The 25,592-nt window shown below is 40.8% G+C and overlaps 8 non-coding genes across 8 annotated transcripts; all 8 read right to left on the bottom strand.

The window, feature by feature from the left end:
• Positions 1-5,197: 5,197 nt before the first annotated feature.
• On the bottom strand, positions 5,198-5,271 carry TRNAN-GUU (transfer RNA asparagine (anticodon GUU)). Its single transcript has one exon. It is a non-coding gene; the product is annotated as a tRNA-Asn (tRNA).
• A 2,222-nt stretch (positions 5,272-7,493) lies between these two features.
• Positions 7,494-7,567, bottom strand: TRNAN-GUU (transfer RNA asparagine (anticodon GUU)). Its single transcript has one exon. It is a non-coding gene; the product is annotated as a tRNA-Asn (tRNA).
• Positions 7,568-12,104: 4,537 nt separating this feature from the next.
• On the bottom strand, positions 12,105-12,178 carry TRNAN-GUU (transfer RNA asparagine (anticodon GUU)). The gene has a single exon. It is a non-coding gene; the product is annotated as a tRNA-Asn (tRNA).
• Positions 12,179-14,288: 2,110 nt separating this feature from the next.
• Positions 14,289-14,362, bottom strand: TRNAN-GUU (transfer RNA asparagine (anticodon GUU)). Its single transcript has one exon. It is a non-coding gene; the product is annotated as a tRNA-Asn (tRNA).
• Positions 14,363-16,578: 2,216 nt separating this feature from the next.
• On the bottom strand, positions 16,579-16,652 carry TRNAN-GUU (transfer RNA asparagine (anticodon GUU)). Its single transcript has one exon. It is a non-coding gene; the product is annotated as a tRNA-Asn (tRNA).
• A 2,232-nt stretch (positions 16,653-18,884) lies between these two features.
• Positions 18,885-18,958, bottom strand: TRNAN-GUU (transfer RNA asparagine (anticodon GUU)). Its single transcript has one exon. It is a non-coding gene; the product is annotated as a tRNA-Asn (tRNA).
• Positions 18,959-21,174: 2,216 nt separating this feature from the next.
• Positions 21,175-21,248, bottom strand: TRNAN-GUU (transfer RNA asparagine (anticodon GUU)). The gene has a single exon. It is a non-coding gene; the product is annotated as a tRNA-Asn (tRNA).
• Positions 21,249-23,358: 2,110 nt separating this feature from the next.
• Positions 23,359-23,432, bottom strand: TRNAN-GUU (transfer RNA asparagine (anticodon GUU)). The gene has a single exon. It is a non-coding gene; the product is annotated as a tRNA-Asn (tRNA).
• Between the last annotated feature and the right edge of the window lie 2,160 nt (positions 23,433-25,592).

Raw genomic sequence — 25,592 nt, 5'->3', positions numbered from 1 at the left:
AGAAAGGAATCTGTACTTAAAAAAAAAAAAAAAAAAGCACTCAATGGCACATTTGACTATAAGTAAACTGTGACATGGTGTGGCGTGAAACTGATAATGGCGTTCGTCGGGCATGGGGGATTAGCTCAAGTGGTAGAGCACTCGCTTAGCATGCGAGAGGTAGCGGGATCGATGCCCGCATTCTCCAATACAATCTTTGGATTCCTTTTTCAGTTGGCCGAGTGAATTGTTTATGCCACCTGCTCGTGGCACACACGTCCAAACCTTGAAGACTTTCAACAATGGCTAAATCAAGCCTTCGATAGCTCAGCTGGTAGAGCGGAGGACTGTAGATCTAAATTAGCAATCCTTAGGTCGCTGGTTCAATTCCGGCTCGAAGGAAGTTTTGTGTATTCTATCAGATGTTTTCAACCTTCTGGCAAATACCAGACAGCTATGCTCTTTCTGGACATGTAGACAGAAACACAACCGGAAAGTTTTTTCTCCAGTTTGCCTTGTGAATTCAAATCTTAGGCAGCAACAGTGCTTTTACTTTATGGAGATGCTGAGCACCAATGTGAAAACGTCTTCAACTGTAGCATGCTACCCAAGCAAAAGGAACCAACGTCCCTGGGTGGACTCGAACCACCAACCTTTCAGTTAACAGCCGAACGCGCTAACCGATTGCGCCACAGAGACACAAACGCCTGCCGAACTTTCGTCTAACAGCCGGACGCACCCACCAGTTTTAACCGGAACCTTAAACAATGGTCAGACACCATTTCCTCTAATGATTTTCAACAATAATATGACACAAGAAAGCAAAAAAAAACAAAGAAACAATTGCAGAACCCCAGGAGTACTCTAGTCGCCAACAAATATGTAATGGCTGAAAATTTACATGTCATCGACCTGAACACAAACAGTCATTAGAATTTTACTCTGTACATCTGTTAACACAAGCAGAGTGGCGCAGCGGAAGCGTGCTGGGCCCATAACCCAGAGGTCGATGGATCGAAACCATCCTCTGCTAAATTGTGCTGCATTGCATCTTTTTCTACAAACTAGCTAAGTTTTTTTTCACTTCCCCATTTTGGTTCTCTATATACAGAGAAATGGTTTGCTAGAAAATTGCTCGACTGTATTTGTAGACCATAATTCACATTGTGAAACCCAGCGGTCAATGGATTGAAACCAACCTCTGCTAAATAGTTGTGTTTTATAAACTTCATCATTGCATATCAACTGAACTTTTCTGTCAACAGCAAACGTGTCTCGGATCAAAAACACTAGTCAAAATCCTAAATCCCAGTACAACTCGTGCCAAAGGACCAGAAGGAGATTCGCGACCTCTCAGCATTTTCTATATTCAAACCAAACCATAAAAGATCAATCTTTTCGCTTGGGATTGTGCTGCATTACAACTTTTTTCTACAAACTAGGTAAGTTTTTTTTCATTCCCCCAGTTTGGTTCTCTATATACAGAGAAATGGTTTACTAGAAAATTGCTCGACTGTATTTGTAGGCCATAATTCACATTGTGAAACCCAGCGGTCGATGGATCGAAACCAACCTCTGCTAAATAGTTGTGTTTTATAAACTTCATCATTGCATATCAACTGAACTTTTCTGTCAACAGCAAACGTGTCTCGGATCAAAAACACTAGTCAAAATCCTAAATCCCAGTACAACTCGTGCCAAAGGACCAGAAGGAGATTCGCGACCTCTCAGCATTTTCTATATTCAAACCAAACCATAAAAGGTCAATCTTTTTGCTTGGGATTGTGCTGCATTACAACTTTTTTCTACAAACTAGGTAAGTTTTTTTTACTCCCCCAGTCTGGTTCTCTACATACATAGAAATGGTTTGCTAGAAAATTGCCCGACTGTATTTGTAGGCCATAATTCACATTGTGAAACCCAGCGGTCGATGGATCGAAACCAACCTCTGCTAAATAGTTGTGATTTATAAACTTCATCATTGCATATCAACTGAACTTTTCTGTCAACAGCAAACGTGTCTCGGATCAAAAACACTAGTCAAAATCCTAAATCCCAGTACAACTCGTGCCAAAGGACCAGAAGGAGATTCGCGACCTCTCAGCATTTTCTATATTCAAACCAAACCATAAAAGGTCAATCTTTTTGCTTGGGATTGTGCTGCATTACAACTTTTTTCTACAAACTAGGTAAGTTTTTTTTACTCCCCCAGTCTGGTTCTCTACATACGTAGAAATGGTTTGCTAGAAAATTGCTCGACTTTATTTGTAGGCCATAATTCACATTGTGAACTCCGTAGATGTTCTTCAAATATGGGAGAAAGGAATCTGTACTTAAAAAAAAAAAAAAAAAAAGCACTCAATGGCACATTTGACTATAAGTAAACTGTGACATGGTGTGGCGTGAAACTGATAATGGCGTTCGTCGGGCATGGGGGATTAGCTCAAGTGGTAGAGCACTCGCTTAGCATGCGAGAGGTAGCGGGATCGATGCCCGCATTCTCCAATACAATCTTTGGATTCCTTTTTCAGTTGGCCGAGTGAATTGTTTATGCCACCTGCTCGTGGCACACACGTCCAAACCTTGAAGACTTTCAACAATGGCTAAATCAAGCCTTCGATAGCTCAGCTGGTAGAGCGGAGGACTGTAGATCTAAATTAGCAATCCTTAGGTCGCTGGTTCAATTCCGGCTCGAAGGAAGTTTTGTGTATTCTATCAGATGTTTTCAACCTTCTGGCAAATACCAGACAGCTATGCTCTTTCTGGACATGTAGAAAGAAACACAACCGGAAAGTTTTTTCTCCAGTTTGCCTTGTGAATTCAAATCTTAGGCAGCAACAGTGCTTTTACTTTATGGAGATGCTGAGCACCAATGTGAAAACGTCTTCAACTGTAGCATGCTACCCAAGCAAAAGGAACCAACGTCCCTGGGTGGACTCGAACCACCAACCTTTCAGTTAACAGCCGAACGCGCTAACCGATTGCGCCACAGAGACACAAACGCCTGCCGAACTTTCGTCTAACAGCCGGACGCACCCACCAGTTTTAACCGGAACCTTAAACAATGGTCAGACACCATTTCCTCTAATGATTTTCAACAATAATATGACACAAGAAAGCAAAAAAAAACAAAGAAACAATTGCAGAACCCCAGGAGTACTCTAGTCGCCAACAAATATGTAATGGCTGAAAATTTACATGTCATCGACCTGAACACAAACAGTCATTAGAATTTTACTCTGTACATCTGTTAACACAAGCAGAGTGGCGCAGCGGAAGCGTGCTGGGCCCATAACCCAGAGGTCGATGGATCGAAACCATCCTCTGCTAAATTGTGCTGCATTGCATCTTTTTCTACAAACTAGCTAAGTTTTTTTTCACTTCCCCATTTTGGTTCTCTATATACAGAGAAATGGTTTGCTAGAAAATTGCTCGACTGTATTTGTAGACCATAATTCACATTGTGAAACCCAGCGGTCAATGGATTGAAACCAACCTCTGCTAAATAGTTGTGTTTTATAAACTTCATCATTGCATATCAACTGAACTTTTCTGTCAACAGCAAACGTGTCTCGGATCAAAAACACTAGTCAAAATCCTAAATCCCAGTACAACTCGTGCCAAAGGACCAGAAGGAGATTCGCGACCTCTCAGCATTTTCTATATTCAAACCAAACCATAAAAGATCAATCTTTTCGCTTGGGATTGTGCTGCATTACAACTTTTTTCTACAAACTAGGTAAGTTTTTTTTCATTCCCCCAGTTTGGTTCTCTATATACAGAGAAATGGTTTACTAGAAAATTGCTCGACTGTATTTGTAGGCCATAATTCACATTGTGAAACCCAGCGGTCGATGGATCGAAACCAACCTCTGCTAAATAGTTGTGTTTTATAAACTTCATCATTGCATATCAACTGAACTTTTCTGTCAACAGCAAACGTGTCTCGGATCAAAAACACTAGTCAAAATCCTAAATCCCAGTACAACTCGTGCCAAAGGACCAGAAGGAGATTCGCGACCTCTCAGCATTTTCTATATTCAAACCAAACCATAAAAGGTCAATCTTTTTGCTTGGGATTGTGCTGCATTACAACTTTTTTCTACAAACTAGGTAAGTTTTTTTTACTCCCCCAGTCTGGTTCTCTACATACATAGAAATGGTTTGCTAGAAAATTGCCCGACTGTATTTGTAGGCCATAATTCACATTGTGAAACCCAGCGGTCGATGGATCGAAACCAACCTCTGCTAAATAGTTGTGATTTATAAACTTCATCATTGCATATCAACTGAACTTTTCTGTCAACAGCAAACGTGTCTCGGATCAAAAACACTAGTCAAAATCCTAAATCCCAGTACAACTCGTGCCAAAGGACCAGAAGGAGATTCGCGACCTCTCAGCATTTTCTATATTCAAACCAAACCATAAAAGGTCAATCTTTTTGCTTGGGATTGTGCTGCATTACAACTTTTTTCTACAAACTAGGTAAGTTTTTTTTACTCCCCCAGTCTGGTTCTCTACATACGTAGAAATGGTTTGCTAGAAAATTGCTCGACTTTATTTGTAGGCCATAATTCACATTGTGAACTCCGTAGATGTTCTTCAAATATGGGAGAAAGGAATCTGTACTTAAAAAAAAAAAAAAAAAAGCACTCAATGGCACATTTGACTATAAGTAAACTGTGACATGGTGTGGCGTGAAACTGATAATGGCGTTCGTCGGGCATGGGGGATTAGCTCAAGTGGTAGAGCACTCGCTTAGCATGCGAGAGGTAGCGGGATCGATGCCCGCATTCTCCAATACAATCTTTGGATTCCTTTTTCAGTTGGCCGAGTGAATTGTTTATGCCACCTGCTCGTGGCACACACGTCCAAACCTTGAAGACTTTCAACAATGGCAAAATCAAGCCTTCGATAGCTCAGCTGGTAGAGCGGAGGACTGTAGATCTAAATTAGCAATCCTTAGGTCGCTGGTTCAATTCCGGCTCGAAGGAAGTTTTGTGTATTCTATCAGATGTTTTCAACCTTCTGGCAAATACCAGACAGCTATGCTCTTTCTGGACATGTAGACAGAAACACAACCGGAAAGTTTTTTCTCCAGTTTGCCTTGTGAATTCAAATCTTAGGCAGCAACAGTGCTTTTACTTTAAGGAGATGCTGAGCACCAATGTGAAAACGTCTTCAACTGTAGCATGCTACCCAAGCAAAAGGAACCAACGTCCCTGGGTGGACTCGAACCACCAACCTTTCGGTTAACAGCCGAACGCGCTAACCGATTGCGCCACAGAGACACAAACGCCTGCCGAACTTTCGTCTAACAGCCGGACGCACCCACCAGTTTTAACCGGAACCTTAAACAATGGTCAGACACCATTTCCTCTAATGATTTTCAACAATAATATGACACAAGAAAGCAAAAAAAAACAAAGAAACAATTGCAGAACCCCAGGAGTACTCTAGTCGCCAACAAATATGTAATGGCTGAAAATTTACATGTCATCGACCTGAACACAAACAGTCATTAGAATTTTACTCTGTACATCTGTTAACACAAGCAGAGTGGCGCAGCGGAAGCGTGCTGGGCCCATAACCCAGAGGTCGATGGATCGAAACCATCCTCTGCTAAATTGTGCTGCATTGCATCTTTTTCTACAAACTAGCTAAGTTTTTTTTCACTTCCCCATTTTGGTTCTCTATATACAGAGAAATGGTTTGCTAGAAAATTGCTCGACTGTATTTGTAGACCATAATTCACATTGTGAAACCCAGCGGTCAATGGATTGAAACCAACCTCTGCTAAATAGTTGTGTTTTATAAACTTCATCATTGCATATCAACTGAACTTTTCTGTCAACAGCAAACGTGTCTCGGATCAAAAACACTAGTCAAAATCCTAAATCCCAGTACAACTCGTGCCAAAGGACCAGAAGGAGATTCGCGACCTCTCAGCATTTTCTATATTCAAACCAAACCATAAAAGATCAATCTTTTCGCTTGGGATTGTGCTGCATTACAACTTTTTTCTACAAACTAGGTAAGTTTTTTTTCATTCCCCCAGTTTGGTTCTCTATATACAGAGAAATGGTTTACTAGAAAATTGCTCGACTGTATTTGTAGGCCATAATTCACATTGTGAAACCCAGCGGTCGATGGATCGAAACCAACCTCTGCTAAATAGTTGTGTTTTATAAACTTCATCATTGCATATCAACTGAACTTTTCTGTCAACAGCAAACGTGTCTCGGATCAAAAACACTAGTCAAAATCCTAAATCCCAGTACAACTCGTGCCAAAGGACCAGAAGGAGATTCGCGACCTCTCAGCATTTTCTATATTCAAACCAAACCATAAAAGGTCAATCTTTTTGCTTGGGATTGTGCTGCATTACAACTTTTTTCTACAAACTAGGTAAGTTTTTTTTACTCCCCCAGTCTGGTTCTCTACATACATAGAAATGGTTTGCTAGAAAATTGCCCGACTGTATTTGTAGGCCATAATTCACATTGTGAAACCCAGCGGTCGATGGATCGAAACCAACCTCTGCTAAATAGTTGTGATTTATAAACTTCATCATTGCATATCAACTGAACTTTTCTGTCAACAGCAAACGTGTCTCGGATCAAAAACACTAGTCAAAATCCTAAATCCCAGTACAACTCGTGCCAAAGGACCAGAAGGAGATTCGCGACCTCTCAGCATTTTCTATATTCAAACCAAACCATAAAAGGTCAATCTTTTTGCTTGGGATTGTGCTGCATTACAACTTTTTTCTACAAACTAGGTAAGTTTTTTTTACTCCCCCAGTCTGGTTCTCTACATACGTAGAAATGGTTTGCTAGAAAATTGCTCGACTTTATTTGTAGGCCATAATTCACATTGTGAACTCCGTAGATGTTCTTCAAATATGGGAGAAAGGAATCTGTACTTAAAAAAAAAAAAAAAAAAGCACTCAATGGCACATTTGACTATAAGTAAACTGTGACATGGTGTGGCGTGAAACTGATAATGGCGTTCGTCGGGCATGGGGGATTAGCTCAAGTGGTAGAGCACTCGCTTAGCATGCGAGAGGTAGCGGGATCGATGCCCGCATTCTCCAATACAATCTTTGGATTCCTTTTTCAGTTGGCCGAGTGAATTGTTTATGCCACCTGCTCGTGGCACACACGTCCAAACCTTGAAGACTTTCAACAATGGCTAAATCAAGCCTTCGATAGCTCAGCTGGTAGAGCGGAGGACTGTAGATCTAAATTAGCAATCCTTAGGTCGCTGGTTCAATTCCGGCTCGAAGGAAGTTTTGTGTATTCTATCAGATGTTTTCAACCTTCTGGCAAATACCAGACAGCTATGCTCTTTCTGGACATGTAGACAGAAACACAACCTGAAAGTTTTTTCTCCAGTTTGCCTTGTGAATTCAAATCTTAGGCAGCAACAGTGCTTTTACTTTATGGAGATGCTGAGCACCAATGTGAAAACGTCTTCAACTGTAGCATGCTACCCAAGCAAAAGGAACCAACGTCCCTGGGTGGACTCGAACCACCAACCTTTCGGTTAACAGCCGAACGCGCTAACCGATTGCGCCACAGAGACACAAACGCCTGCCGAACTTTCGTCTAACAGCCGGACGCACCCACCAGTTTTAACCGGAACCTTAAACAATGGTCAGACACCATTTCCTCTAATGATTTTCAACAATAATATGACACAAGAAAGCAAAAAAAAACAAAGAAACAATTGCAGAACCCCAGGAGTACTCTAGTCGCCAACAAATATGTAATGGCTGAAAATTTACATGTCATCGACCTGAACACAAACAGTCATTAGAATTTTACTCTGTACATCTGTTAACACAAGCAGAGTGGCGCAGCGGAAGCGTGCTGGGCCCATAACCCAGAGGTCGATGGATCGAAACCATCCTCTGCTAAATTGTGCTGCATTGCATCTTTTTCTACAAACTAGCTAAGTTTTTTTTCACTTCCCCATTTTGGTTCTCTATATACAGAGAAATGGTTTGCTAGAAAATTGCTCGACTGTATTTGTAGACCATAATTCACATTGTGAAACCCAGCGGTCAATGGATTGAAACCAACCTCTGCTAAATAGTTGTGTTTTATAAACTTCATCATTGCATATCAACTGAACTTTTCTGTCAACAGCAAACGTGTCTCGGATCAAAAACACTAGTCAAAATCCTAAATCCCAGTACAACTCGTGCCAAAGGACCAGAAGGAGATTCGCGACCTCTCAGCATTTTCTATATTCAAACCAAACCATAAAAGATCAATCTTTTCGCTTGGGATTGTGCTGCATTACAACTTTTTTCTACAAACTAGGTAAGTTTTTTTTCATTCCCCCAGTTTGGTTCTCTATATACAGAGAAATGGTTTACTAGAAAATTGCTCGACTGTATTTGTAGGCCATAATTCACATTGTGAAACCCAGCGGTCGATGGATCGAAACCAACCTCTGCTAAATAGTTGTGTTTTATAAACTTCATCATTGCATATCAACTGAACTTTTCTGTCAACAGCAAACGTGTCTCGGATCAAAAACACTAGTCAAAATCCTAAATCCCAGTACAACTCGTGCCAAAGGACCAGAAGGAGATTCGCGACCTCTCAGCATTTTCTATATTCAAACCAAACCATAAAAGGTCAATCTTTTTGCTTGGGATTGTGCTGCATTACAACTTTTTTCTACAAACTAGGTAAGTTTTTTTTACTCCCCCAGTCTGGTTCTCTACATACATAGAAATGGTTTGCTAGAAAATTGCCCGACTGTATTTGTAGGCCATAATTCACATTGTGAAACCCAGCGGTCGATGGATCGAAACCAACCTCTGCTAAATAGTTGTGATTTATAAACTTCATCATTGCATATCAACTGAACTTTTCTGTCAACAGCAAACGTGTCTCGGATCAAAAACACTAGTCAAAATCCTAAATCCCAGTACAACTCGTGCCAAAGGACCAGAAGGAGATTCGCGACCTCTCAGCATTTTCTATATTCAAACCAAACCATAAAAGGTCAATCTTTTTGCTTGGGATTGTGCTGCATTACAACTTTTTTCTACAAACTAGGTAAGTTTTTTTTACTCCCCCAGTCTGGTTCTCTACATACGTAGAAATGGTTTGCTAGAAAATTGCTCGACTTTATTTGTAGGCCATAATTCACATTGTGAACTCCGTAGATGTTCTTCAAATATGGGAGAAAGGAATCTGTACTTAAAAAAAAAAAAAAAAAAAAAAAAAAAGCACTCAATGGCACATTTGACTATAAGTAAACTGTGACATGGTGTGGCGTGAAACTGATAATGGCGTTCGTCGGGCATGGGGGATTAGCTCAAGTGGTAGAGCGCTCGCTTAGCATGCGAGAGGTAGCGGGATCGATGCCCGCATTCTCCAATACAATCTTTGGATTCCTTTTTCAGTTGGCCGAGTGAATTGTTTATGCCACCTGCTCGTGGCACACACGTCCAAACCTTGAAGACTTTCAACAATGGCTAAATCAAGCCTTCGATAGCTCAGCTGGTAGAGCGGAGGACTGTAGATCTAAATTAGCAATCCTTAGGTCGCTGGTTCAATTCCGGCTCGAAGGAAGTTTTGTGTATTCTATCAGATGTTTTCAACCTTCTGGCAAATACCAGACAGCTATGCTCTTTCTGGACATGTAGACAGAAACACAACCGGAAAGTTTTTTCTCCAGTTTGCCTTGTGAATTCAAATCTTAGGCAGCAACAGTGCTTTTACTTTATGGAGATGCTGAGCACCAATGTGAAAACGTCTTCAACTGTAGCATGCTACCCAAGCAAAAGGAACCAACGTCCCTGGGTGGACTCGAACCACCAACCTTTCAGTTAACAGCCGAACGCGCTAACCGATTGCGCCACAGAGACACAAACGCCTGCCGAACTTTCGTCTAACAGCCGGACGCACCCACCAGTTTTAACCGGAACCTTAAACAATGGTCAGACACCATTTCCTCTAATGATTTTCAACAATAATATGACACAAGAAAGCAAAAAAAAACAAAGAAACAATTGCAGAACCCCAGGAGTACTCTAGTCGCCAACAAATATGTAATGGCTGAAAATTTACATGTCATCGACCTGAACACAAACAGTCATTAGAATTTTACTCTGTACATCTGTTAACACAAGCAGAGTGGCGCAGCGGAAGCGTGCTGGGCCCATAACCCAGAGGTCGATGGATCGAAACCATCCTCTGCTAAATTGTGCTGCATTGCATCTTTTTCTACAAACTAGCTAAGTTTTTTTTCACTTCCCCATTTTGGTTCTCTATATACAGAGAAATGGTTTGCTAGAAAATTGCTCGACTGTATTTGTAGACCATAATTCACATTGTGAAACCCAGCGGTCAATGGATTGAAACCAACCTCTGCTAAATAGTTGTGTTTTATAAACTTCATCATTGCATATCAACTGAACTTTTCTGTCAACAGCAAACGTGTCTCGGATCAAAAACACTAGTCAAAATCCTAAATCCCAGTACAACTCGTGCCAAAGGACCAGAAGGAGATTCGCGACCTCTCAGCATTTTCTATATTCAAACCAAACCATAAAAGATCAATCTTTTCGCTTGGGATTGTGCTGCATTACAACTTTTTTCTACAAACTAGGTAAGTTTTTTTTCATTCCCCCAGTTTGGTTCTCTATATACAGAGAAATGGTTTACTAGAAAATTGCTCGACTGTATTTGTAGGCCATAATTCACATTGTGAAACCCAGCGGTCGATGGATCGAAACCAACCTCTGCTAAATAGTTGTGTTTTATAAACTTCATCATTGCATATCAACTGAACTTTTCTGTCAACAGCAAACGTGTCTCGGATCAAAAACACTAGTCAAAATCCTAAATCCCAGTACAACTCGTGCCAAAGGACCAGAAGGAGATTCGCGACCTCTCAGCATTTTCTATATTCAAACCAAACCATAAAAGGTCAATCTTTTTGCTTGGGATTGTGCTGCATTACAACTTTTTTCTACAAACTAGGTAAGTTTTTTTTACTCCCCCAGTCTGGTTCTCTACATACATAGAAATGGTTTGCTAGAAAATTGCCCGACTGTATTTGTAGGCCATAATTCACATTGTGAAACCCAGCGGTCGATGGATCGAAACCAACCTCTGCTAAATAGTTGTGATTTATAAACTTCATCATTGCATATCAACTGAACTTTTCTGTCAACAGCAAACGTGTCTCGGATCAAAAACACTAGTCAAAATCCTAAATCCCAGTACAACTCGTGCCAAAGGACCAGAAGGAGATTCGCGACCTCTCAGCATTTTCTATATTCAAACCAAACCATAAAAGGTCAATCTTTTTGCTTGGGATTGTGCTGCATTACAACTTTTTTCTACAAACTAGGTAAGTTTTTTTTACTCCCCCAGTCTGGTTCTCTACATACGTAGAAATGGTTTGCTAGAAAATTGCTCGACTTTATTTGTAGGCCATAATTCACATTGTGAACTCCGTAGATGTTCTTCAAATATGGGAGAAAGGAATCTGTACTTAAAAAAAAAAAAAAAAAAAAAAAAAAAAGCACTCAATGGCACATTTGACTATAAGTAAACTGTGACATGGTGTGGCGTGAAACTGATAATGGCGTTCGTCGGGCATGGGGGATTAGCTCAAGTGGTAGAGCGCTCGCTTAGCATGCGAGAGGTAGCGGGATCGATGCCCGCATTCTCCAATACAATCTTTGGATTCCTTTTTCAGTTGGCCGAGTGAATTGTTTATGCCACCTGCTCGTGGCACACACGTCCAAACCTTGAAGACTTTCAACAATGGCTAAATCAAGCCTTCGATAGCTCAGCTGGTAGAGCGGAGGACTGTAGATCTAAATTAGCAATCCTTAGGTCGCTGGTTCAATTCCGGCTCGAAGGAAGTTTTGTGTATTCTATCAGATGTTTTCAACCTTCTGGCAAATACCAGACAGCTATGCTCTTTCTGGACATGTAGACAGAAACACAACCGGAAAGTTTTTTCTCCAGTTTGCCTTGTGAATTCAAATCTAAGGCAGCAACAGTGCTTTTACTTTATGGAGATGCTGAGCACCAATGTGAAAACGTCTTCAACTGTAGCATGCTACCCAAGCAAAAGGAACCAACGTCCCTGGGTGGACTCGAACCACCAACCTTTCGGTTAACAGCCGAACGCGCTAACCGATTGCGCCACAGAGACACAAACGCCTGCCGAACTTTCGTCTAACAGCCGGACGCACCTACCAGTTTTAACCGGAACCTTAAACAATGGTCAGACACCATTTCCTCTAATGATTTTCAACAATAATATGACACAAGAAAGCAAAAAAAAACAAAGAAACAATTGCAGAACCCCAGGAGTACTCTAGTCGCCAACAAATATGTAATGGCTGAAAATTTACATGTCATCGACCTGAACACAAACAGTCATTAGAATTTTACTCTGTACATCTGTTAACACAAGCAAGTTTTTTTTCACTTCCCCATTTTGGTTCTCTATATACAGAGAAATGGTTTGCTAGAAAATTGCTCGACTGTATTTGTAGACCATAATTCACATTGTGAAACCCAGCGGTCAATGGATTGAAACCAACCTCTGCTAAATAGTTGTGTTTTATAAACTTCATCATTGCATATCAACTGAACTTTTCTGTCAACAGCAAACGTGTCTCGGATCAAAAACACTAGTCAAAATCCTAAATCCCAGTACAACTCGTGCCAAAGGACCAGAAGGAGATTCGCGACCTCTCAGCATTTTCTATATTCAAACCAAACCATAAAAGATCAATCTTTTCGCTTGGGATTGTGCTGCATTACAACTTTTTTCTACAAACTAGGTAAGTTTTTTTTCATTCCCCCAGTTTGGTTCTCTATATACAGAGAAATGGTTTACTAGAAAATTGCTCGACTGTATTTGTAGGCCATAATTCACATTGTGAAACCCAGCGGTCGATGGATCGAAACCAACCTCTGCTAAATAGTTGTGTTTTATAAACTTCATCATTGCATATCAACTGAACTTTTCTGTCAACAGCAAACGTGTCTCGGATCAAAAACACTAGTCAAAATCCTAAATCCCAGTACAACTCGTGCCAAAGGACCAGAAGGAGATTCGCGACCTCTCAGCATTTTCTATATTCAAACCAAACCATAAAAGGTCAATCTTTTTGCTTGGGATTGTGCTGCATTACAACTTTTTTCTACAAACTAGGTAAGTTTTTTTTACTCCCCCAGTCTGGTTCTCTACATACATAGAAATGGTTTGCTAGAAAATTGCCCGACTGTATTTGTAGGCCATAATTCACATTGTGAAACCCAGCGGTCGATGGATCGAAACCAACCTCTGCTAAATAGTTGTGATTTATAAACTTCATCATTGCATATCAACTGAACTTTTCTGTCAACAGCAAACGTGTCTCGGATCAAAAACACTAGTCAAAATCCTAAATCCCAGTACAACTCGTGCCAAAGGACCAGAAGGAGATTCGCGACCTCTCAGCATTTTCTATATTCAAACCAAACCATAAAAGGTCAATCTTTTTGCTTGGGATTGTGCTGCATTACAACTTTTTTCTACAAACTAGGTAAGTTTTTTTTACTCCCCCAGTCTGGTTCTCTACATACGTAGAAATGGTTTGCTAGAAAATTGCTCGACTTTATTTGTAGGCCATAATTCACATTGTGAACTCCGTAGATGTTCTTCAAATATGGGAGAAAGGAATCTGTACTTAAAAAAAAAAAAAAAAAAAAAGCACTCAATGGCACATTTGACTATAAGTAAACTGTGACATGGTGTGGCGTGAAACTGATAATGGCGTTCGTCGGGCATGGGGGATTAGCTCAAGTGGTAGAGCGCTCGCTTAGCATGCGAGAGGTAGCGGGATCGATGCCCGCATTCTCCAATACAATCCTTTTTCAGTTGGCCGAGTGAATTGTTTATGCCACCTGCTCGTGGCACACACGTCCAAACCTTGAAGACTTTCAACAATGGCTAAATCAAGCCTTCGATAGCTCAGCTGGTAGAGCGGAGGACTGTAGATCTAAATTAGCAATCCTTAGGTCGCTGGTTCAATTCCGGCTCGAAGGAAGTTTTGTGTATTCTATCAGATGTTTTCAACCTTCTGGCAAATACCAGACAGCTATGCTCTTTCTGGACATGTAGACAGAAACACAACCGGAAAGTTTTTTCTCCAGTTTGCCTTGTGAATTCAAATCTTAGGCAGCAACAGTGCTTTTACTTTATGGAGATGCTGAGCACCAATGTGAAAACGTCTTCAACTGTAGCATGCTACCCAAGCAAAAGGAACCAACGTCCCTGGGTGGACTCGAACCACCAACCTTTCGGTTAACAGCCGAACGCGCTAACCGATTGCGCCACAGAGACACAAACGCCTGCCGAACTTTCGTCTAACAGCCGGACGCACCCACCAGTTTTAACCGGAACCTTAAACAATGGTCAGACACCATTTCCTCTAATGATTTTCAACAATAATATGACACAAGAAAGCAAAAAAAAACAAAGAAACAATTGCAGAACCCCAGGAGTACTCTAGTCGCCAACAAATATGTAATGGCTGAAAATTTACATGTCATCGACCTGAACACAAACAGTCATTAGAATTTTACTCTGTACATCTGTTAACACAAGCAGAGTGGCGCAGCGGAAGCGTGCTGGGCCCATAACCCAGAGGTCGATGGATCGAAACCATCCTCTGCTAAATTGTGCTGCATTGCATCTTTTTCTACAAACTAGCTAAGTTTTTTTTCACTTCCCCATTTTGGTTCTCTATATACAGAGAAATGGTTTGCTAGAAAATTGCTCGACTGTATTTGTAGACCATAATTCACATTGTGAAACCCAGCGGTCAATGGATTGAAACCAACCTCTGCTAAATAGTTGTGTTTTATAAACTTCATCATTGCATATCAACTGAACTTTTCTGTCAACAGCAAACGTGTCTCGGATCAAAAACACTAGTCAAAATCCTAAATCCCAGTACAACTCGTGCCAAAGGACCAGAAGGAGATTCGCGACCTCTCAGCATTTTCTATATTCAAACCAAACCATAAAAGATCAATCTTTTCGCTTGGGATTGTGCTGCATTACAACTTTTTTCTACAAACTAGGTAAGTTTTTTTTCATTCCCCCAGTTTGGTTCTCTATATACAGAGAAATGGTTTACTAGAAAATTGCTCGACTGTATTTGTAGGCCATAATTCACATTGTGAAACCCAGCGGTCGATGGATCGAAACCAACCTCTGCTAAATAGTTGTGTTTTATAAACTTCATCATTGCATATCAACTGAACTTTTCTGTCAACAGCAAACGTGTCTCGGATCAAAAACACTAGTCAAAATCCTAAATCCCAGTACAACTCGTGCCAAAGGACCAGAAGGAGATTCGCGACCTCTCAGCATTTTCTATATTCAAACCAAACCATAAAAGGTCAATCTTTTTGCTTGGGATTGTGCTGCATTACAACTTTTTTCTACAAACTAGGTAAGTTTTTTTTACTCCCCCAGTCTGGTTCTCTACATACATAGAAATGGTTTGCTAGAAAATTGCCCGACTGTATTTGTAGGCCATAATTCACATTGTGAAACCCAGCGGTCGATGGATCGAAACCAACCTCTGCTAAATAGTTGTGATTTATAAACTTCATCATTGCATATCAACTGAACTTTTCTGTCAACAGCAAACGTGTCTCGGATCAAAAACACTAGTCAAAATCCTAAATCCCAGTACAACTCGTGCCAAAGGACCAGAAGGAGATTCGCGACCTCTCAGCATTTTCTATATTCAAACCAAACCATAAAAGGTCAATCTTTTTGCTTGGGATTGTGCTGCATTACAACTTTTTTCTACAAACTAGGTAAGTTTTTTTTACTCCCCCAGTCTGGTTCTCTACATACGTAGAAATGGTTTGCTAGAAAATTGCTCGACTTTATTTGTAGGCCATAATTCACATTGTGAACTCCGTAGATGTTCTTCAAATATGGGAGAAAGGAATCTGTACTTAAAAAAAAAAAAAAAAAAAAAGCACTCAATGGCACATTTGACTATAAGTAAACTGTGACATGGTGTGGCGTGAAACTGATAATGGCGTTCGTCGGGCATGGGGGATTAGCTCAAGTGGTAGAGCGCTCGCTTAGCATGCGAGAGGTAGCGGGATCGATGCCCGCATTCTCCAATACAATCCTTTTTCAGTTGGCCGAGTGAATTGTTTATGCCACCTGCTCGTGGCACACACGTCCAAACCTTGAAGACTTTCAACAATGGCTAAATCAAGCCTTCGATAGCTCAGCTGGTAGAGCGGAGGACTGTAGATCTAAATTAGCAATCCTTAGGTCGCTGGTTCAATTCCGGCTCGAAGGAAGTTTTGTGTATTCTATCAGATGTTTTCAACCTTCTGGCAAATACCAGACAGCTATGCTCTTTCTGGACATGTAGACAGAAACACAACCGGAAAGTTTTTTCTCCAGTTTGCCTTGTGAATTCAAATCTTAGGCAGCAACAGTGCTTTTACTTTATGGAGATGCTGAGCACCAATGTGAAAACGTCTTCAACTGTAGCATGCTACCCAAGCAAAAGGAACCAACGTCCCTGGGTGGACTCGAACCACCAACCTTTCGGTTAACAGCCGAACGCGCTAACCGATTGCGCCACAGAGACACAAACGCCTGCCGAACTTTCGTCTAACAGCCGGACGCACCCACCAGTTTTAACCGGAACCTTAAACAATGGTCAGACACCATTTCCTCTAATGATTTTCAACAATAATATGACACAAGAAAGCAAAAAAAAACAAAGAAACAATTGCAGAACCCCAGGAGTACTCTAGTCGCCAACAAATATGTAATGGCTGAAAATTTACATGTCATCGACCTGAACACAAACAGTCATTAGAATTTTACTCTGTACATCTGTTAACACAAGCAGAGTGGCGCAGCGGAAGCGTGCTGGGCCCATAACCCAGAGTTCGATGGATCGAAACCATCCTCTGCTAAATTGTGCTGCATTGCATCTTTTTCTACAAACTAGCTAAGTTTTTTTTCACTTCCCCATTTTGGTTCTCTATATACAGAGAAATGGTTTGCTAGAAAATTGCTCGACTGTATTTGTAGACCATAATTCACATTGTGAAACCCAGCGGTCAATGGATTGAAACCAACCTCTGCTAAATAGTTGTGTTTTATAAACTTCATCATTGCATATCAACTGAACTTTTCTGTCAACAGCAAACGTGTCTCGGATCAAAAACACTAGTCAAAATCCTAAATCCCAGTACAACTCGTGCCAAAGGACCAGAAGGAGATTCGCGACCTCTCAGCATTTTCTATATTCAAACCAAACCATAAAAGATCAATCTTTTCGCTTGGGATTGTGCTGCATTACAACTTTTTTCTACAAACTAGGTAAGTTTTTTTTCATTCCCCCAGTTTGGTTCTCTATATACAGAGAAATGGTTTACTAGAAAATTGCTCGACTGTATTTGTAGGCCATAATTCACATTGTGAAACCCAGCGGTCGATGGATCGAAACCAACCTCTGCTAAATAGTTGTGTTTTATAAACTTCATCATTGCATATCAACTGAACTTTTCTGTCAACAGCAAACGTGTCTCGGATCAAAAACACTAGTCAAAATCCTAAATCCCAGTACAACTCGTGCCAAAGGACCAGAAGGAGATTCGCGACCTCTCAGCATTTTCTATATTCAAACCAAACCATAAAAGGTCAATCTTTTTGCTTGGGATTGTGCTGCATTACAACTTTTTTCTACAAACTAGGTAAGTTTTTTTTACTCCCCCAGTCTGGTTCTCTACATACATAGAAATGGTTTGCTAGAAAATTGCCCGACTGTATTTGTAGGCCATAATTCACATTGTGAAACCCAGCGGTCGATGGATCGAAACCAACCTCTGCTAAATAGTTGTGATTTATAAACTTCATCATTGCATATCAACTGAACTTTTCTGTCAACAGCAAACGTGTCTCGGATCAAAAACACTAGTCAAAATCCTAAATCCCAGTACAACTCGTGCCAAAGGACCAGAAGGAGATTCGCGACCTCTCAGCATTTTCTATATTCAAACCAAACCATAAAAGGTCAATCTTTTTGCTTGGGATTGTGCTGCATTACAACTTTTTTCTACAAACTAGGTAAGTTTTTTTTACTCCCCCAGTCTGGTTCTCTACATACGTAGAAATGGTTTGCTAGAAAATTGCTCGACTTTATTTGTAGGCCATAATTCACATTGTGAACTCCGTAGATGTTCTTCAAATATGGGAGAAAGGAATCTGTACTTAAAAAAAAAAAAAAAAAAAAAAAAAAAAGCACTCAATGGCACATTTGACTATAAGTAAACTGTGACATGGTGTGGCGTGAAACTGATAATGGCGTTCGTCGGGCATGGGGGATTAGCTCAAGTGGTAGAGCGCTCGCTTAGCATGCGAGAGGTAGCGGGATCGATGCCCGCATTCTCCAATACAATCTTTGGATTCCTTTTTCAGTTGGCCGAGTGAATTGTTTATGCCACCTGCTCGTGGCACACACGTCCAAACCTTGAAGACTTTCAACAATGGCTAAATCAAGCCTTCGATAGCTCAGCTGGTAGAGCGGAGGACTGTAGATCTAAATTAGCAATCCTTAGGTCGCTGGTTCAATTCCGGCTCGAAGGAAGTTTTGTGTATTCTATCAGATGTTTTCAACCTTCTGGCAAATACCAGACAGCTATGCTCTTTCTGGACATGTAGACAGAAACACAACCGGAAAGTTTTTTCTCCAGTTTGCCTTGTGAATTCAAATCTTAGGCAGCAACAGTGCTTTTACTTTATGGAGATGCTGAGCACCAATGTGAAAACGTCTTCAACTGTAGCATGCTACCCAAGCAAAAGGAACCAACGTCCCTGGGTGGACTCGAACCACCAACCTTTCGGTTAACAGCCGAACGCGCTAACCGATTGCGCCACAGAGACACAAACGCCTGCCGAACTTTCGTCTAACAGCCGGACGCACCCACCAGTTTTAACCGGAACCTTAAACAATGGTCAGACACCATTTCCTCTAATGATTTTCAACAATAATATGACACAAGAAAGCAAAAAAAAACAAAGAAACAATTGCAGAACCCCAGGAGTACTCTAGTCGCCAACAAATATGTAATGGCTGAAAATTTACATGTCATCGACCTGAACACAAACAGTCATTAGAATTTTACTCTGTACATCTGTTAACACAAGCAGAGTGGCGCAGCGGAAGCGTGCTGGGCCCATAACCCAGAGGTCGATGGATCGAAACCATCCTCTGCTAAATTGTGCTGCATTGCATCTTTTTCTACAAACTAGCTAAGTTTTTTTTCACTTCCCCATTTTGGTTCTCTATATACAGAGAAATGGTTTGCTAGAAAATTGCTCGACTGTATTTGTAGACCATAATTCACATTGTGAAACCCAGCGGTCAATGGATTGAAACCAACCTCTGCTAAATAGTTGTGTTTTATAAACTTCATCATTGCATATCAACTGAACTTTTCTGTCAACAGCAAACGTGTCTCGGATCAAAAACACTAGTCAAAATCCTAAATCCCAGTACAACTCGTGCCAAAGGACCAGAAGGAGATTCGCGACCTCTCAGCATTTTCTATATTCAAACCAAACCATAAAAGATCAATCTTTTCGCTTGGGATTGTGCTGCATTACAACTTTTTTCTACAAACTAGGTAAGTTTTTTTTCATTCCCCCAGTTTGGTTCTCTATATACAGAGAAATGGTTTACTAGAAAATTGCTCGACTGTATTTGTAGGCCATAATTCACATTGTGAAACCCAGCGGTCGATGGATCGAAACCAACCTCTGCTAAATAGTTGTGTTTTATAAACTTCATCATTGCATATCAACTGAACTTTTCTGTCAACAGCAAACGTGTCTCGGATCAAAAACACTAGTCAAAATCCTAAATCCCAGTACAACTCGTGCCAAAGGACCAGAAGGAGATTCGCGACCTCTCAGCATTTTCTATATTCAAACCAAACCATAAAAGGTCAATCTTTTTGCTTGGGATTGTGCTGCATTACAACTTTTTTCTACAAACTAGGTAAGTTTTTTTTACTCCCCCAGTCTGGTTCTCTACATACATAGAAATGGTTTGCTAGAAAATTGCCCGACTGTATTTGTAGGCCATAATTCACATTGTGAAACCCAGCGGTCGATGGATCGAAACCAACCTCTGCTAAATAGTTGTGATTTATAAACTTCATCATTGCATATCAACTGAACTTTTCTGTCAACAGCAAACGTGTCTCGGATCAAAAACACTAGTCAAAATCCTAAATCCCAGTACAACTCGTGCCAAAGGACCAGAAGGAGATTCGCGACCTCTCAGCATTTTCTATATTCAAACCAAACCATAAAAGGTCAATCTTTTTGCTTGGGATTGTGCTGCATTACAACTTTTTTCTACAAACTAGGTAAGTTTTTTTTACTCCCCCAGTCTGGTTCTCTACATACGTAGAAATGGTTTGCTAGAAAATTGCTCGACTTTATTTGTAGGCCATAATTCACATTGTGAACTCCGTAGATGTTCTTCAAATATGGGAGAAAGGAATCTGTACTTAAAAAAAAAAAAAAAAAAAAAGCACTCAATGGCACATTTGACTATAAGTAAACTGTGACATGGTGTGGCGTGAAACTGATAATGGCGTTCGTCGGGCATGGGGGATTAGCTCAAGTGGTAGAGCGCTCGCTTAGCATGCGAGAGGTAGCGGGATCGATGCCCGCATTCTCCAATACAATCCTTTTTCAGTTGGCCGAGTGAATTGTTTATGCCACCTGCTCGTGGCACACACGTCCAAACCTTGAAGACTTTCAACAATGGCTAAATCAAGCCTTCGATAGCTCAGCTGGTAGAGCGGAGGACTGTAGATCTAAATTAGCAATCCTTAGGTCGCTGGTTCAATTCCGGCTCGAAGGAAGTTTTGTGTATTCTATCAGATGTTTTCAACCTTCTGGCAAATACCAGACAGCTATGCTCTTTCTGGACATGTAGACAGAAACACAACCGGAAAGTTTTTTCTCCAGTTTGCCTTGTGAATTCAAATCTAAGGCAGCAACAGTGCTTTTACTTTATGGAGATGCTGAGCACCAATGTGAAAACGTCTTCAACTGTAGCATGCTACCCAAGCAAAAGGAACCAACGTCCCTGGGTGGACTCGAACCACCAACCTTTCGGTTAACAGCCGAACGCGCTAACCGATTGCGCCACAGAGACACAAACGCCTGCCGAACTTTCGTCTAACAGCCGGACGCACCTACCAGTTTTAACCGGAACCTTAAACAATGGTCAGACACCATTTCCTCTAATGATTTTCAACAATAATATGACACAAGAAAGCAAAAAAAAACAAAGAAACAATTGCAGAACCCCAGGAGTACTCTAGTCGCCAACAAATATGTAATGGCTGAAAATTTACATGTCATCGACCTGAACACAAACAGTCATTAGAATTTTACTCTGTACATCTGTTAACACAAGCAAGTTTTTTTTCACTTCCCCATTTTGGTTCTCTATATACAGAGAAATGGTTTGCTAGAAAATTGCTCGACTGTATTTGTAGACCATAATTCACATTGTGAAACCCAGCGGTCAATGGATTGAAACCAACCTCTGCTAAATAGTTGTGTTTTATAAACTTCATCATTGCATATCAACTGAACTTTTCTGTCAACAGCAAACGTGTCTCGGATCAAAAACACTAGTCAAAATCCTAAATCCCAGTACAACTCGTGCCAAAGGACCAGAAGGAGATTCGCGACCTCTCAGCATTTTCTATATTCAAACCAAACCATAAAAGATCAATCTTTTCGCTTGGGATTGTGCTGCATTACAACTTTTTTCTACAAACTAGGTAAGTTTTTTTTCATTCCCCCAGTTTGGTTCTCTATATACAGAGAAATGGTTTACTAGAAAATTGCTCGACTGTATTTGTAGGCCATAATTCACATTGTGAAACCCAGCGGTCGATGGATCGAAACCAACCTCTGCTAAATAGTTGTGTTTTATAAACTTCATCATTGCATATCAACTGAACTTTTCTGTCAACAGCAAACGTGTCTCGGATCAAAAACACTAGTCAAAATCCTAAATCCCAGTACAACTCGTGCCAAAGGACCAGAAGGAGATTCGCGACCTCTCAGCATTTTCTATATTCAAACCAAACCATAAAAGGTCAATCTTTTTGCTTGGGATTGTGCTGCATTACAACTTTTTTCTACAAACTAGGTAAGTTTTTTTTACTCCCCCAGTCTGGTTCTCTACATACATAGAAATGGTTTGCTAGAAAATTGCCCGACTGTATTTGTAGGCCATAATTCACATTGTGAAACCCAGCGGTCGATGGATCGAAACCAACCTCTGCTAAATAGTTGTGATTTATAAACTTCATCATTGCATATCAACTGAACTTTTCTGTCAACAGCAAACGTGTCTCGGATCAAAAACACTAGTCAAAATCCTAAATCCCAGTACAACTCGTGCCAAAGGACCAGAAGGAGATTCGCGACCTCTCAGCATTTTCTATATTCAAACCAAACCATAAAAGGTCAATCTTTTTGCTTGGGATTGTGCTGCATTACAACTTTTTTCTACAAACTAGGTAAGTTTTTTTTACTCCCCCAGTCTGGTTCTCTACATACGTAGAAATGGTTTGCTAGAAAATTGCTCGACTTTATTTGTAGGCCATAATTCACATTGTGAACTCCGTAGATGTTCTTCAAATATGGGAGAAAGGAATCTGTACTTAAAAAAAAAAAAAAAAAAAAAGCACTCAATGGCACATTTGACTATAAGTAAACTGTGACATGGTGTGGCGTGAAACTGATAATGGCGTTCGTCGGGCATGGGGGATTAGCTCAAGTGGTAGAGCGCTCGCTTAGCATGCGAGAGGTAGCGGGATCGATGCCCGCATTCTCCAATACAATCCTTTTTCAGTTGGCCGAGTGAATTGTTTATGCCACCTGCTCGTGGCACACACGTCCAAACCTTGAAGACTTTCAACAATGGCTAAATCAAGCCTTCGATAGCTCAGCTGGTAGAGCGGAGGACTGTAGATCTAAATTAGCAATCCTTAGGTCGCTGGTTCAATTCCGGCTCGAAGGAAGTTTTGTGTATTCTATCAGATGTTTTCAACCTTCTGGCAAATACCAGACAGCTATGCTCTTTCTGGACATGTAGACAGAAACACAACCGGAAAGTTTTTTCTCCAGTTTGCCTTGTGAATTCAAATCTTAGGCAGCAACAGTGCTTTTACTTTATGGAGATGCTGAGCACCAATGTGAAAACGTCTTCAACTGTAGCATGCTACCCAAGCAAAAGGAACCAACGTCCCTGGGTGGACTCGAACCACCAACCTTTCGGTTAACAGCCGAACGCGCTAACCAATTGCGCCACAGAGACACAAACGCCTGCCGAACTTTCGTCTAACAGCCGGACGCACCCACCAGTTTTAACCGGAACCTTAAACAATGGTCAGACACCATTTCCTCTAATGATTTTCAACAATAATATGACACAAGAAAGCAAAAAAAAACAAAGAAACAATTGCAGAACCCCAGGAGTACTCTAGTCGCCAACAAATATGTAATGGCTGAAAATTTACATGTCATCGACCTGAACACAAACAGTCATTAGAATTTTACTCTGTACATCTGTTAACACAAGCAGAGTGGCGCAGCGGAAGCGTGCTGGGCCCATAACCCAGAGGTCGATGGATCGAAACCATCCTCTGCTAAATTGTGCTGCATTGCATCTTTTTCTACAAACTAGCTAAGTTTTTTTTCACTTCCCCATTTTGGTTCTCTATATACAGAGAAATGGTTTGCTAGAAAATTGCTCGACTGTATTTGTAGACCATAATTCACATTGTGAAACCCAGCGGTCAATGGATTGAAACCAACCTCTGCTAAATAGTTGTGTTTTATAAACTTCATCATTGCATATCAACTGAACTTTTCTGTCAACAGCAAACGTGTCTCGGATCAAAAACACTAGTCAAAATCCTAAATCCCAGTACAACTCGTGCCAAAGGACCAGAAGGAGATTCGCGACCTCTCAGCATTTTCTATATTCAAACCAAACCATAAAAGATCAATCTTTTCGCTTGGGATTGTGCTGCATTACAACTTTTTTCTACAAACTAGGTAAGTTTTTTTTCATTCCCCCAGTTTGGTTCTCTATATACAGAGAAATGGTTTACTAGAAAATTGCTCGACTGTATTTGTAGGCCATAATTCACATTGTGAAACCCAGCGGTCGATGGATCGAAACCAACCTCTGCTAAATAGTTGTGTTTTATAAACTTCATCATTGCATATCAACTGAACTTTTCTGTCAACAGCAAACGTGTCTCGGATCAAAAACACTAGTCAAAATCCTAAATCCCAGTACAACTCGTGCCAAAGGACCAGAAGGAGATTCGCGACCTCTCAGCATTTTCTATATTCAAACCAAACCATAAAAGGTCAATCTTTTTGCTTGGGATTGTGCTGCATTACAACTTTTTTCTACAAACTAGGTAAGTTTTTTTTACTCCCCCAGTCTGGTTCTCTACATACATAGAAATGGTTTGCTAGAAAATTGCCCGACTGTATTTGTAGGCCATAATTCACATTGTGAAACCCAGCGGTCGATGGATCGAAACCAACCTCTGCTAAATAGTTGTGATTTATAAACTTCATCATTGCATATCAACTGAACTTTTCTGTCAACAGCAAACGTGTCTCGGATCAAAAACACTAGTCAAAATCCTAAATCCCAGTACAACTCGTGCCAAAGGACCAGAAGGAGATTCGCGACCTCTCAGCATTTTCTATATTCAAACCAAACCATAAAAGGTCAATCTTTTTGCTTGGGATTGTGCTGCATTACAACTTTTTTCTACAAACTAGGTAAGTTTTTTTTACTCCCCCAGTCTGGTTCTCTACATACGTAGAAATGGTTTGCTAGAAAATTGCTCGACTTTATTTGTAGGCCATAATTCACATTGTGAACTCCGTAGATGTTCTTCAAATATGGGAGAAAGGAATCTGTACTTAAAAAAAAAAAAAAAAAAAAAGCACTCAATGGCACATTTGACTATAAGTAAACTGTGACATGGTGTGGCGTGAAACTGATAATGGCGTTCGTCGGGCATGGGGGATTAGCTCAAGTGGTAGAGCGCTCGCTTAGCATGCGAGAGGTAGCGGGATCGATGCCCGCATTCTCCAATACAATCCTTTTTCAGTTGGCCGAGTGAATTGTTTATGCCACCTGCTCGTGGCACACACGTCCAAACCTTGAAGACTTTCAACAATGGCTAAATCAAGCCTTCGATAGCTCAGCTGGTAGAGCGGAGGACTGTAGATCTAAATTAGCAATCCTTAGGTCGCTGGTTCAATTCCGGCTCGAAGGAAGTTTTGTGTATTCTATCAGATGTTTTCAACCTTCTGGCAAATACCAGACAGCTATGCTCTTTCTGGACATGTAGACAGAAACACAACCGGAAAGTTTTTTCTCCAGTTTGCCTTGTGAATTCAAATCTTAGGCAGCAACAGTGCTTTTACTTTATGGAGATGCTGA

This window comes from Dendrobates tinctorius, unplaced genomic scaffold, assembly GCF_039654945.1.
Source record: "Dendrobates tinctorius isolate UK_male_01 unplaced genomic scaffold, ASM3965494v1 ptg000251l, whole genome shotgun sequence".
Taxonomy (NCBI): domain Eukaryota; kingdom Metazoa; phylum Chordata; class Amphibia; order Anura; family Dendrobatidae; genus Dendrobates; species Dendrobates tinctorius.
The sequence above is the reverse complement of the archived record's forward strand: the minus strand, read 5'-3'. Positions and strand labels throughout refer to the sequence as shown.